Genomic DNA, 13326 nt, shown 5'->3' with positions numbered 1-13326 from the left:
GGAGATCGAAGTTTTCCTTCCGACTATAGATGAATTTAACCGAGGACTCACAACTGAAGTAAGTAATATAACCATCTTCCCTTACATAAATTATGAATACAAATAAACTAATAATCACTAATCTATTTTATTTTATAGACAAACAAGCCCGAAGCGATGCCGACCTGTGATCCTATGACAATCATTCCGGATCAAGTTTGTCAAGAACCAAATCAAGAAATATTTCTAGAGCCATCCGAAGAGCTTCTTTTAGAGCAATTAGTTACAGTAAGTATACACAAAAAATATGCATACAGATATATGTGAGATAATTGTAGTACCACCACTAGGTCACATTGTCATGTTAGTTCACCGTTGATTAGTTATATGATTCTAGGGTAAATGATACTACAATAATTTTCTATTCTAGCACTTCACATTTATTTATTAAAACTAAACATCAATTTTCTTTCGTCAGATAGCTGAGCCACAAGGTGGAGACAGGCCACAAGATGGAAATATAAATGATATATTCGAGATAGAGGTAATGTATTTGTATCTCCTGCCCTCTTCTTTAACTTTCAACATTATGTAACATCATTCCTTTCTCATTTCAGTTGGGCATTCTTGGCACTGAAAGTAATGCAAATTGGCCAACACAAGTAAATATATTTCCATTTTTTTTTCTTTTTCTTTACATGCTAGACGCACATCATTAATGCAAATGATACAAGCACTCTCATGTGGATTGCTTCCTAATTCACTCCTATTTTCCTAGTAGGCCAGATTTAATTTCATCATGGTATTTCCAGGATGCCAAGGTCTCACTGTTTCCTGACTTCAGTTTATATGAGATGTGATATTGATGTTCCTTGTTTCTCTCTCTTAACTGGTCTATTATTGTGTAATAGTTCTTGAAAGTACATTCTCTACATGATTGTCCTAATAACCATGCAGTAACCTCCCTGTCAATCATATTTCATTAATTAATTTCATCTCATATCATATTGTATATCACACATTAATTTTCTGCTTTCAGGATTCTTCAACCCTTTAACGGATGTAATATACATTTTATCTTCACCTCAATCAATTAGAAGGTAATTATTTTATCCTTTACAATATCAGAAAATCGGAAAATCTCTCTTAAAATTACAGAATTTACTAGATCTGACAGCCTGACAACTGTCATGTCTGACAGTCTTTCATGCAACATAGGGCATCAATTCCTTTTGAATTTCTTATTTTTCAAATTTATTTCCCTTTATTTTATTCCAATATACATATATATAATTTTTTTATATTTATTTGTTTCTACATTTTACTTGAGGATATTTCTGTGAAATCTTCTTTCGACAATTCAGGACGGTTTTTTAATTACTTCGAACAGACCCAATTCGTTCAAAACTCAAAACATGATAATAGTTCAGGAATGTGATTCTTGTTTTCCTTCTTTGTTCCTTATTTTTATTGATACATAATTTTTAATGTGAAATCACTCCTTTCTAATGATATTGAACGCCATATAGTGTAAAATTTCATTAATTATTTATTTTTAATCCATGTTAACCATGTTAGAATTCTTTTGACGTTTGTAAATTTTCGAACGACACAAAGCTTAGGTTATGGAGAATATAGGTAGGGAGGAAAATTCGTCGAAGTAAAACAGCCGCAAAAATTGTAGTTATAAATCTCCCCGCTAGGAGTGCATATCTCTCTCAAGGCTCAGCGTCTTGGCATTAGACGTTTTATTCTGTATGTTGATTGAGCTACTCAAGATGTATTCCCGCAGCTGCACGCCGGCTTCGCTTGCAGGTGTTCCCTGATTCGATTCTGATAACGGTCCTTTTGTACGTTTTAAATATGTCTAGTTGTTGTTTTATTTATTTTACTTGTCTGCCCCATCTTAGGTAAATCTTGCGAATGAAACTTCGAAAAGCTGTAACAAAATATTTCAGGATAACTATAGAAATAAAAAAATTTTCATCAGGATTTTGAACCCGGAACCTTTTGCTTCGTAAGTGATGATATTATCGAGATATTTGAGAGATCGTTGACCCTTAAATACTTGCAAATGCAGTGCCATCTACTTTTTTCTTTCATATGTACACTCTTGATACATAAAAAGGTTGCTCCTTTATCCTTATTCTCCATGTCCCAGGACGTACAATGTCATGTCAGTTTCAACTCCTGCGCCATTGTAAAGTCAGGAAAATATGTGAAAACGACGGAAATTCCTTCTTTAGAAGGTTCCAAACGGGTTTATCCTAATTGTTCCTTTATCACAACATGTGGAAATCGTGAAAGTAAGCATAAATTGCCTTTGTAAGCAAAATATTTTCATAGTGAAGTTTGAGGTTATGATGGATTGCCTAGATTTGATGCTGTGTGTTTATCTCATCTTTTATTGCATTTCAACCATATGTTATCGTATTTATATATACATTTTCTCTAATTATCAGTGGCGGCGCGCTCATACAATCCAATTCCCACCGAGTTGCCCTTGATGTTCCGCAACAAATACCAAAGTTACAAACCACCATTGAAATAAAAAAATATACTTATAATAGTTATAATTAAAACATTACGTATTGCCTCACAAATAATAACACCATTTGCTTAGATTCAAATATGTACCTAAAATTATCGGGCGCGCGAACGAGAAGTGAAGCTACTTATGCCTAAGCTTTCATATTCATTCATGGTCACTCCACACAGATACAAAAATCACGCACACGCTGATAAAGACAGCCCGCTCAACTAAACTCCAAAGCAACTCGGCTTCTTATCGAGTTATTCATTTGAATAAAAACCGTAAACAATGCGTTATAAGGTTTATATTTGAAAACACGCCCATACACATTCACAAAGTCCGCGCGTGTGAGTGTTTGCCTATCGCGAACTCCTATGTACGTAATTAGGGCGCAACTATCTCTTTTACTCTACTCATAGCAGGATTGAGATGACAGAGAAGGGTGACCGCCATTTGCGAACACATAGACAGCCAAGCGCACAACATTCGATTGCTCGCACTTGTTCATTTGAATTTAAAGCTTCGAGTGAAACAAATAAGATTGATATTACAGTGTAATAATTGCATGCTAAATATTGCCATACTAAAATTATAAATGTATTAATGGGTAATATTTGATTGTGTTTTGTTATCGCACAGATATTTATTTTAAATAAAAGCCTTTAAATATTGATAGTTTCTATTAAAAAACCGAGAATTTTATTTAATTTAAGTTTAGTAATGTGATAATGAACGTTACTTCAGATATACTTTGTTTGTATGAAAAGGTTTTTAAATTCGTGGGTGAAATTGGAATAATATCACTGCAACACTTGCGTCCCGCTTGTTACCGAGGCTTCGTGTGCTTTCAAATGTTTTGTGTTATTCTCTAAGTTTTTTTTATTAACTTGCTCATTACGTGCAATATATCAGTGAAATTTAAATGATTTGGAGTGTTTCGGTGTCGTGTTTTAGTGACAGTGCAAGCCAGAGTTTCAAGGTTAGATATTATTAACCCCCGACGCAAAAACGACGGGGTGTTATAAGTTTGACGTGTCTGTCTGTCTGTCTGTCTGTTTGTCTGTCTGTGTGTGTGTCTGTCTGTGGCATCGTAGCTCCCGAACGGATGAACCGATTTCGATTTAGTTTTTTTTATTTGAAAGCTGTGTTAGTCGGGAGTGTTCTTAGCCATGTTTCATGAAAATCGGTCCACTAGGTCGCGGTCGGGGGTTTTTCAAAATTTTAATTTTTTAAGAGATAGTTAGGACTTTCTTTGGTTTGTTTAGTAATGGCAGCGTTAATTCATTTTGACTGTTGTATAATAGATTACTTACTAAATGAATCAACACGTTTTTCGACGCAAACATTCGAAATAAAGAAATGTATTGTCACGCGAGGCCGTGATCGTCCAGAGTTAAAGATAAGTTATAAGCGGAGAGATGGCTTTTTAAGCGCTTTCATAGCGGACTGTATGATAAATGCACTTGGATGGGCGCCTAAGGTACCTAATATTAAGGTAGGTTGCGTTTTTTAGGGTTCTGTAGTCAACTAGGAACCCTTATAGTTTCGCCATGTCTATCTGTCCATCCGTCCGTCCGTCCGCGGATAATCTCAGTATAATCCGCGGATAACCGTTAGCACTAGAAAGCTGAAATTTGGTACCAATATGTATATCAATCACGCCGACAAAGTGGTAAAATAAAAAGAGGAAAAAAATGTTTTATTAGGGTACCCCCCCCCCCCCTACATGTAAATTGGGGACTAATTTTTTTTTGTCATTCCAACCCCAACGTGTAATATATTGTTGGATAGGTATTTAAAAATGAATAAGGGTTTACTAAAATCGTTTTTTGATAATATTAATATTTTCGGAAATAATCGCTCCTAAAGGAAAAAAAGTGTGTCCCCCCCCTCTAACTTTTGAACCATATGAAAAAATCACAAAAGTAGAACTTTATAAAGACTTTCTAGGAAAATTGTTTTGAACTTGATAGGTTCAGTAGTTTTTGAGAAAAATACGGAAAACCACGGAACCCTACACTGAGCGTGGCCCGACACGCTCTTGGCCGGTTTTTAATTTTTGCTCTGTGTTGCCTTCCAAATATATTCACGCGCCGCCACTGCTAATTATATTCTATGGACAACCTATTAACGAACTTTTTCGAGCCAAATTGGTGTCAAAATGCTCTATAATATTTATAACCTCTCTTTGTTTTTCCCTGGGTTACTATGCTTGATGATTATTACTTTAAATGCCGTTTCCTCTTTTAGACTGTCATAATGTCCCAATTTTCCTCTTAAGTGTGTCGATATGTACCAGTTTTGCTCGGTTTCTAAACAACTTTACAGTAATTCTCTTACGCTCAATTCATGTTTGTTCTTGTTTCAGATTTGCTAATTTTCAATCAAATTAATCACATGAAGAAGAACATTATAATCAACTGTATTTTCATTTAATTGATCACGATGTTATAATCAAATCACAGGTAAATATTTTCCTTTTTTAGATCTCTTTAATCTTTTGCGGAACAATGTAACTTTAATTCTCCACCTAGTTCTAATTGCTCTTAAATTACCCTTTTGTATCCTGCTATTTATAACAATATGTTCCTAGTTATTTATATCCTGAACGCTCCGGCAAAATAGTAATTTTTCATAACGCCAAGTGTGACTTACTCAATGTTTCTGTTAAACTTCCCGATGGCCACGTGCTTATAGTCTTGTCCTTAAAGGATAACAGCCCCCTTGTTTCACCATAGAACTCAATGGCGCACGCAGTCCTTTGAGTAGTTGCTGACAGCGATCCTTCTGTACTTGTATCTAGACCGATTGATTGTACTTTAATAAATATTTTCTGTTGTACTTTTCAGGAAAGAGAAGAATCCTATTATATTTAGTTGACGTTCTATAATTTTACAAGCATGATGAAAGTGATGTCAACTATACTTGACGTCTTTCTTCAGATACTCTTCTTGCCTATATCTGTCATCTAGCTCTGAGTAAGTATTACCCCTATTATTTAAAACCATTTTGTGTATTTTGCACTCATTTCTTCCTTAATAAATGGACTAGGAAATTTGTCTTACCAGAACTTATTTATTTTCAGATCATCAAGTACTACTATTTTGCATGTTCTGAAAATCAACTGTGTGATGCCGGTGTTTTTCCCGACTTCAAGAAGCTGCATTCATGAAAGATGTATTCCACTCGGAGTGCGATAACAAACTTGTCGCTTTCAATCAGGTACTTACTACGCTTTCTCACTGCGCTAATATTCTGATCAAATTAAAGTAAGACCTTATACTGGTTTTGTTATTCAGTAGTGGTCCTAAACCAACTCTTAGTACTCGATTGGTCCTGAAGAAGATATTTTGAGAGTGTCTAAGGCTTCATACACTTTCTTCTAGTAGTTACTCACCTTTTACTCATACTTCCCTGTATAATTTCTCTCTTTTCTCCGGCCCCTCTGCTTCAGTAGATTATGGAACGCCGCTCTCGTTCTATTTGTTATTTCCTTTTTGTCACACACCTATCCATAACGGTTCTCAGGTACTTAAATGTTAAAATCATTTCTTTTTTTCTTCGATAAACTTGATCAACGAAAACATGTCTGTGATTCTCAAAGTTCTCAAATCCTTTTATTTCATAGATGTATTAGCTCACAAACATGTTCTCGCCTCAACGTAAAGTTTAGGGTTCTCTATCTGGGAGTGAAGGGAAACAAAGTAATATAGAAAACAAATTATTTATTTCAAATACACATCAGTGGTGAAACTTTCGACGTTAGGACACATTCCAAAATGTTGTGAAATATGGGAATTGTCGACATTAGTAGAAATTATTGTAAAATATTCATGATATTTCTGTTTTCAATGTTCCAATTATTTTTAATCAGGCTTAATGGATACAAAATTAATCAATTCTTACATTATAAGGTTGTACATACCACTTTAACCTACTTAATTAAAATAAAAAATAAAAAGAAATCCAAAAATTAACAAATAATCATTAATCAATATTTACCCAAAGACATAGTTATAAAACACACATGAACTTAAGCTACACAAATAAAATTATAATCATTAAATCCAATCAACATTTGATCACAATATCTAATCAAAAATTTTTTTTTTATTTATTCATAGTCCTGGTTTAATTCAGTCTTTCGGCCCCCGGATCAGCCTTTCCCGTGTAGTACCTGGAGAGGTGAATCGTGTTGAACTTACCCCTCACCTTGTCAGTATACGGATCTACCAGAATGTGAACATTTTGGAAGGGGATTGCGGCGATGACGTACGGGCCCTCATAGATAGGCTCAAATTTTTTTGTGATTTTCTGCTGAGCGTTTGACTTATTGATTTTCCTAATTTTCACCCAATCTCCTACTTGGTACTGAATTAATCTAAAATTTTGATTAAACTTAGCCTGTCTATATTCCGCGGATTTTTTTAAATTTAATTTTACTTTGTTTCTAATATCTTCAAGGTTTAACTGAATTGTTTTTCTTATGTCTTTATCAAAAGATAGTTGAGTAGGTTGTCCGTACATTACTTCACATGGTGTGTATCCTATGCTGTCGTGAAAGGTGTTGTTATATAATACCTCTAATTTTGGTAGGATTTTAACCCAGCTTTGATGCCTTTTCTCACAATAAGTCCTAAACAGTCTTCCAAGCTCTTTATTTACCCTTTCAGTTGTATTCGGCCTTGGATTACGAACTGTAGTGTAAATGACCTTTACTCCTTCATTTTTCATGAATTTACACCATTGGTCACTTGCAAATTGACTGCCGTTATCTGTCATTACTGCTTTTGGTTTAATAATTTTGAAGAATTGTTTCATTTTTCCTACTACAGTTGCAGCGGTTGCTTTTCTTAGGGCGTATAGTTTGACGAATTTACTGAAAGAATCCTGAATTACTAAGATGTAGCTCATACCGAATTGTCCTGATGGTAAGGGTCCGTATAAGTCTGCCATAATTAGGTCTCCAATGTTGCTAGTAGTTATCGATTGACAGGGTCCTACGTATTTTACATGATCAGTTTTCACCATTTGACAGACAGGGCAACATTTTAGTATATACTTAATATGTCTTGTTAAACCCCTCCAGTAAAATCGGTCCTTAATGTATTTTATGACCTTATAAGCACCCTGATGACCCATTTCTAAATGCACCTGTTGTACAGTTTCGTTTATCAATTCTTGTGGCAAGTAAATGACCTTCTCTGCCGTCCCGCCTGGGCTGAAATACAAGATCCCATTTTCTAGCGAGCATCTCTGTATTATTCTTCCGGCTCTGTTCGAATGGGTATTATTTTCTAATTCTTGAATTATTTGGCAAATCTCAGGATCATTTTTCTGTAATTCGGGTATCTTCTTCATTCTGTTTATTAAAGCTTTGTTTACACCGGTTTCTGTATAAAGTATTTCTGGCAATCGTACCTTATCTTCTTGCAATAGGTCGCTATGAGGAGGATATCTAGATAGAACGTCGGCCCCCACGTTTTCTTTACCCTTGACATGTTGTATTTCATACTGGAATTGTTCTAGATAGTTTATCCATCTTATGACGCGGGCATTGTACAACTTCCAATTCTTTACAAACAACAAAGCCTTATGATCCGTTCTTATAGTGACCTTTGATCCTCTCAGATAAGTCTCGAATTTCTCTAGACATGCTATTACTGCATAAAACTCCTTTTCAGTCGTGGTGTAGTTGAGTTGGGCCCCTCGTAAGGATTTACTATGAAAGCCTAGTATTCTTTTTTGTCCCTTTTCATCCAGTTGGTATAGCACTCCGGCCAAGCCTATACCTGAACTGTCAGTTTCCAGGTAGAACTGCTTTTTAAAGTCGGGATGCTGTAGCTGTACTATGTCAATAAAGCTAGCTTTTATTTTGTCAAATGCCTGTTGCTCTTCGAAATCCCATTTCCAAACTACGTTTTTCTTTAAAAGGTTGCACAGGGGTTGTATGTAATTATTGTAGTTAGGTACAAATCTCCTATAGAAATTGCAAAGACCTAAAAATGCCCTAACATGCTTAATTTTTCTTGGGACTGGAAAATCCTGTATTGATTTGATTTTTTCAGGATCAGTCCTAATTCCATCTGTGGATATTATATATCCTAGCATATTAACCTCTTTACAAAGGAATTTGCATTTTTCTAAATTGCAAGTAAGCCCTGCTTTCTGCAACTTTGCCAAGACTATGTCCAGGTGCTCTAAGTGTTGTTGTAATGTGCCGGTTGTTATAATTGCGAGGTCATCTAGGTAATTGACACAAAAATCTCTCACGTCATGTCCTAATATTCGATCCATCGCCCTGCTAAAGCTACCGACAGAAGTCTTAAGCCCTTGTGGTAGTACGTTGTACACATATGATTTTCCATTAAAAGTAAAACCGGTATATTTCCGACTTTCCTCCGATATGGGGATCTGGAAGTATGCATTGTTCAAATCTATTACACTGATGTAATTTGCCCCATGAAATGAGTTTAGTACATCAAGTTGTAGTGTCGGTTTCTCTGTTTCTGCAATCATATATTTATTTATTTCCTTGGCATCTAGTAATACCCGTATAGAACCATCCTTTTTTAGAGTAAATGTTAGTGGGCTGCAGTATTCTGTTTGTGAACGGCTTATTATTCCCTGTTTTTCCAATTCTATCAATTTATTCTCGACCTTATCCCTATAAGCATAAGGTACAGGGTAGGTTCTTTTGACAATAGGTGTATGTTTTTCCATTTTTATGACATGTTTGTAACAATTTGCTCTACCGAGCCTATCTTCAAATAGTTTATTGTATTTTCCCAGTACATTTTGCAAGGCTTTTTGTTCATTATTTTGTAAGACTACTCCAGTTGTATAAGAACCACGTGGTCTAGGATCTTCTATTTGAGCTTGATTTACCCAATTTAATTCGTCTTCCTGAGTATGAAATCTAACCCACTCATTTTTACCATTATGACGAATATTTACACCGCAATCATCTTTACAGAGTTGAATGGTAGCTTCCTTCTCTTTTAACCAATCAAACCCAAATATCAAAGGAAAGTTCAAGTTAGGTATTACTACAAAATTAACGTCCAATTCAAGAGTTTCTAAACGTACTGGTAGCAAAACCATGTATTTGATTTCTTTACTTTTATGTCCCGAAGCTGATTTTATGAAAAAGGTTTTTATTGGCATGATTGGAATATCAGGGTGTTTGTGTTTTATTTCATCCCATAATTCCTGTGATATGCATGTGACATCACTACCCGTGTCGAGCAAAGCCGCTATATCATAGTCCCTAACGTGAATAATTATTTCTGATCTAAAATTATCGCGTTTATTTTTTTCATTATCTAACTCTTCGAAAACAGAAGTAATAACCTTTTCATTGCCTATTAGTTCAAGTTGTTCTCCTTTTAGTTTCAAGACGTTAACGATGCAATCTAGTTCTATAATGTCTGATTCATTATTTTGGTGATATCCTAACCCTTCATTATGTTCCCTATTAGATGGTTTAATCTCTATGGGCGCCCGCAATCCCCTCCCATTCACACCTAGCAACTGCCCGGGTTTCCAATTCATTTTAGTCATTATTCTTAAACTAGCGACCCTATCTATAGCTGATCCGGGGACATTTTTGACAGCCTTTTCTAGTTTTCCGAGTCTTCGACTTCTATTGCTGATGTCTTGCGTTCTGGATTTTCAGGTCGTCGCCAGTTCTGGTAGTTATTTGGTGGTTGAGACTTCTTCTTTTCCGCAGGTTTTGTGGTGGTACTAGCGCTGGGGCTGTTGAATCGAGGTTCCTGCTTATTTACGTCGTCCATGGACCGAAGAAATTCTGCCGCTTCTAAGATGGTCATAGCTTTCGACGTAATAAACGCTTGTTGAATGTAACGTGGGAAGTGGCGCATGATGTCAGTTACTAATTGCGTCTCGGGCACGACGTAGTTGAGTGTCTTCGCTTGTCCCACTATCTTGATGAAATAGTTGTGCATTGAACCTTCATTTTTGTCATAGAATCCATGTACTATCTTTCTTCTTAGTTCGTTCTGCTCGAATTCCCCCCAATGTGATTTTAGAAAATCTTCCTTGAAATCTTCAACTGTGTTCCATCGGTCCTTGTATACCCTGGCCCAGTCTCTTGCAGTTCCTTCTAAGCATTCGATGATAGTCTCGAGTTCATGGCCTTCTGCTGAAGTCTTCTTTAGGTAGGCTTCTAGATCTTCAAGGAAGGTGACAGGGTGCGACGATGTTTTCCCAAATTTAGGTCGTTCCACGTTGATATTTTTCAGATTATAGATTATATTTCTTCTTTCTTCATGAGTTAGTTCTGGCTCGTTCGTGACGTGTTCATTTTGATTGATAGTGTCTTCTGTGATGACCTCAGGCATAAGGGCTTCTTCTTGAGGATAGATCGCCGCCTGCAGCTCGTTCCTCAACTGGCTTAACCCAGCGACCATTTTTTGCTCAGTCCTTCGTAACATATTGTAAAATAACCCTCTCCCCGTGGTAGTTGGGGTAGACGGTTTCTTCTTAGCTGGTTGTGCAACTGGTCTTCGTAGTCTCACTGGAGCGGGTTCCGCTGCAGTTGTTTCTGTTTGAGTTGGTTCCTCCGGTATTGTAGACAAAGTATTTTTCTTGGTTTTTCTAGTTGGTTCATTCTCTCGAGCTTTGGCTGTAGCCACACGCTTTCGGGCTGGTCTGTTCATTTTACTTTCTTTTCTGTACCTTAATTGTAATCAAAGTCCGGGTCAGCTATAGTTAAATCATTTCCCACACCTACCCCCTTTTAAATGAAGCATTATAATTGATAAATTAATAAGATGGGTATTAATTTTGCTATTTTTTTTTCAGGTATCAAGGAAACAAGGAGATATTAATTTTAAGTAATGAAAAATGATAAATGGGAATATTATATATGTTTTTATTATTTTTATGAATAATAAATGTTTCTTATTGTTTTAATTTTATTTAGAGTTCAAAATATAGTGTACACACTCCGCCTCACAGCAACAAAATGTAGCCTTGTAACGGCTACTTTCTATTATTTATTTGTAAACCTTGGTATTCAGGATGTGTTCTAAAGAGCGCATCCTAGATCCTGGTCACGGCACCAAATGTAACTAAAACTCCGCTCAACTTTCTTTTTTACTTAGTTACTCGACTAATCAACAGTATAGCTAACCCCCCTTTAAATATACCCCGTAAATTTGGCCTTGTGATCGTCTAGCGTGAATAAGTAGAACCCTTCGATGTGAACCGTGATAACCCAGATCCTTTAATGTGTAACGACTATATTTTGAACTCTAGTTATTTTTTAGTTTGTAAATATAAATAACCTGTTGTTAGAATATACTATAAATTGAAACGTTACAGAAAATAGGAAGTTATAATAAGAATAATGATGTAATGTAAATATTTTGGGTTTTGAACTAGTTTATTGCAGCACTTAGAAAATGAATATTTAAAATATTTTTGTAATCATCCGCTACGCCTTATTAGTGGTCCCGGCTTGGGCAAGGGCTTGCGATACGGTATGGGACCCCTGACCTGACCAAACCACTTTATCAGGATCCTAAGCAAGTAAGCCTGAAGGGCTATCTATCTACGAACTAACCCCTTTTTTTGTTTTGTTTCTTTTTCCCTAGCTAAACCCCCCTTTTTCCCAATACTGCTAATAGACCATAACTTCTCGATCTTTCTGATGTTTTATCGAAACACCGAGCAGTTGCTAACTTTTATAAGAACTAAGTCTACTAACTTTTCTAAGCTTTTGACTTTCCATCAGTGGACGGCGCTCGCATGCCACTGGACCCTATAACAAACAAATCCTTTTATTCCAAAGACAGTTTGTTTCCCTAGCCGATTTGATAGAATTTACCTTGAATAACCAGTTAGCAACACTTAGCGCTCCACAGCTACATCGAAAGATCAGAAATTGCTACCACAATTATTAATTACACTCAGATAAATTAAGTATTAAGAGATTTTATGATTTACCAGTGTTACCACATATTTTAAGATAGTAAACACCACATCTAAAGTCCATTTAATCCATAGAAATACACGCCTATCAATTATACTTCAAGATCAATCATAAAACAACCCTAATTTCATAGAAATAGTGTGTGACGTTACCCTAATCCTATCTATTTCCCTACTCTAGCATATCTGAAACACCGATCTTCACTTACCATAGATCTTGTGTTCAGAATATGCACAAGTGTATCCCTACCATAAGCTGTACAGTTCAGCCAGCGAAGCTGAGATAGGCAACCTATAGGCTTGTGTCGGTCAGATCCCCCCCTCTGCGTCCGCAGACTAGGTAGCAGAGAGTAGACCGCCCTATCTGTGTATATATCCAGTATTCTAGGACACACTAACACCAGTCACTTGAGAAGACCCAGCTGCGATCAAAACTTTGTCGTTTAGGTATGGATCAATCACAACTGAAATCCCCCAGCAACCAGCACCATCGTGACCCAGAGCACCGAGTAAATAAATATATATAATACAAGACCTAGCCTCAATTACTGCTGACTTCAGTGAGCAAGGATTACTCCTAATGTCTTTCTTCAATCGCGAAAGTCCTCACTTCCATCTAGCAGCTGGACCTTGAGACCAGGGAGGAATGTTCGCCTTTTGTAAGTATAAAAAAGACGCCAAGCCTCCTCAGACTTGGAACAAAAGACTCCTAATCGCTCCTTTTTGGCACCGTTAGGTAAGAAGCGCTTAGTCGGGCAAACTGTCTGCCCAAGCAATGACCTGGCTTAGTAAAATAGCAAAATAACCCCACAGAAAACTAAATTCAATTTTACTAACACAACTCTTTGTAAAATCAC

At 36.2% G+C, this 13326-nt stretch overlaps 1 protein-coding gene and 1 long non-coding RNA gene across 2 annotated transcripts in view; one reads left to right on the top strand and one right to left on the bottom strand.

Annotated features, from left to right (window-relative positions):
• The window catches only part of LOC125239748 (zinc finger protein 354C-like), a 30771-nt gene that overhangs the window by 11640 nt on the left and 5805 nt on the right, over nt 1–13326 (bottom strand). The gene's annotated exons all lie outside the window — the stretch shown is intronic.
• LOC125239749 lies at nt 2143–11602 on the top strand. Its single transcript, XR_007178556.1, has 5 exons — nt 2143–2285; nt 4881–4977; nt 5362–5490; nt 5598–5734; nt 11339–11602. It is a non-coding gene; the product is annotated as an uncharacterized LOC125239749 (long non-coding RNA).

Source organism: Leguminivora glycinivorella, chromosome 26 (assembly GCF_023078275.1).
Source record: "Leguminivora glycinivorella isolate SPB_JAAS2020 chromosome 26, LegGlyc_1.1, whole genome shotgun sequence".
NCBI lineage: Eukaryota > Metazoa > Arthropoda > Insecta > Lepidoptera > Tortricidae > Leguminivora > Leguminivora glycinivorella.
The sequence above is the reverse complement of the archived record's forward strand: the minus strand, read 5'-3'. Positions and strand labels throughout refer to the sequence as shown.